General features: G+C 41.7%; 1 pseudogene; it reads right to left on the bottom strand.

Annotated features, from left to right (window-relative positions):
- Positions 1-1,382: 1,382 nt before the first annotated feature.
- LOC129557700 (U6 spliceosomal RNA) lies at positions 1,383-1,483 on the bottom strand (annotated as a pseudogene).
- Between the last annotated feature and the right edge of the window lie 663 nt (positions 1,484-2,146).

Here is a 2,146-nt window from a genome sequence, read left to right as displayed (position 1 = left end):
GTTATATACACCTAATCGAGTTGACTCACTGGAAAAGACTCTGATGCTGGGAGGGATTGGGGGCAGGAGGAGAAGGGGACAACAGAGAATGAGATGGCTGGATGGCATCACTGACTCGACGGAGGTGAGTTTGAGTGAACTCCGTGAGTTGGTGATGGACAGGGAGGCCTGGCGGGCTGTGGTTCATGGGGTCGCAAAGAGTCGGACACGACTGAGCGACTGAACTGAACTGAATCCTGTTTTATCTACCACCCACACCATGTATGGTTTAGTCAAGACTATCTCACAAAGCGGCCTTTCAGAAGAAGAAAAAGTTATTTTTGTCAGCTGCCAAGTGGAGCAGACTGGGTGTTATATCTGTTTTCTCTCTTGAGAGTGGTCATGGGTTCTCACATGTCCCATGACAAACATGCCTCAGAGAACAAGTCATGCTGTGAACCAGGTAGTATCACTAGAAACTCTCCCAAAAATCAATGTGAGCCTCAGTTGACCCTGCACCAATGCCCCATGTGTAGGATCCCCTGCACTGGCAGTCACAAACTTCCTGAGACTCATACACTCAATAAGTCCAAAACAAGAATTATGATCACCCCTCCAAACTCCTTCTATCTGAGGTTCCTGCCCGAGGCACTGGCACCACCATCCATCCAGAAACATGGAGATCTTTCTTGATTGGTTTCTCCCCTTACCCCACAAAGCAACCTTTCAACAAGTTCAGTCACTGGCCCTCTGACTTTTCTCACATTTATTAATATCCACTTCTCTCCAACTCAGCCTCAACATCCTAGTTCAAGCAATTTCCATCTCTCTTCTGAAGAACCCTTACATTTCCCAGTTGGTCAGCCACATCCACTGCCCCTCTACCCACTTTCCATTCTAATCCATGGTAATTTTTAAAAACATATTTCTGTTGCTGTCCTGATGAAGGCTCAACAAAAATCTCCCACTGATCTCAGGACAAATATCAATATCCAGATTTTCTATGGCCTTTCCTCTGCCTGTGACCCTGGCCTCATCTCAGGCCATAAAACATCTCTCAAATCTTGACAAACCAGCCCTGCTGGCTTTCCTCTCATCCATGCTCTCTCTTCCCACAAGACATTGGTACCTGCTGTTCTCTATGTCTGCAATGGAACCATCCCAACACCATGTGAAGTGAAAGTGAAGTTGCTCGGTCGTGTCCGACTCTTTGCGACCCCATGGACTGTAGCCCACCAGGCTCCTCCATCCATGGAATTTTCCAGGCAAGAGTACTGGAGTGGGTTGCCATAACATCATACCCCTTTTTATATTGTGGCAAAATACACATAACACAAAATTTACCATTTTAACCAATTTAAGTATACACTTTATTAGCATTAAACACTTTCACATTGTTATGCAAACATATAGAACACTTCACAAATTTGTATATCATCCTTGAACAGAGGCCATGCTAATTGTATTGTTCCAATTTTAGTCTCTGTGCTGCTGACGTGAGCACTTTCTCCCTTTTGACTGTAAAGTTTGACTCATCCTGTGTTTATTCAGGGAAGCCTTCCAAGACCAGGTCCATCACAAGTCATACATCCCCTTGACTGCCCAGCACCCAGCGTGAGTTTTATGCTTGTTCCATTGATGTCTGTTCTCTCTCACTAAACTGTGAACTCCTTAAAGGCAGTTCTCATTGTCTAAAGGAATGCTAGGTACACAATGGAAGCTCAGTGTATCCTAGTTAAATGAATAAACAAAGAAATGCAATTCTACCTTCAGTGAAGACCATCTTTGACATTATAGAAAACTCTGTAGTTCTACTTTGCCTTGAACTCCATTCCAGAGAAGGATCTTGACTTTTGAAAAACTAAAATCATTGATGAAGGGTGTTTTTTTCCCCTTTTCTCAAAGAGAAGACTTATTAATTCAGACTTTAGCTCTCATAAAAGAGGAAAATACCTGATAGTCTTTATTTTTTTATATTAATTGAATATTTATATTTATTTTTCTGTTTTATAATTGTATCCATTTTTCTATGAGATCCTTATTTTTTCAAATTTTTGTTGGAGTAGAGTTGGCTTACAATGTTGTATTCATTTCTGTTGTACAGCACAGTGAATCAGTTATACATATACATATATCCACTCTTTTAGATTTTTTTCCCATATAAGTC

Source organism: Moschus berezovskii, chromosome 7 (genome assembly GCF_049115385.1).
Source record: "Moschus berezovskii isolate FMDL1 chromosome 7, NW_MosBer_1.0, whole genome shotgun sequence".
Taxonomy (NCBI): Eukaryota; Metazoa; Chordata; class Mammalia; order Artiodactyla; family Moschidae; genus Moschus; species Moschus berezovskii.
Note: the sequence above shows the minus strand (reverse complement) of the source record. Positions and strands in the feature narration are given on the sequence as shown.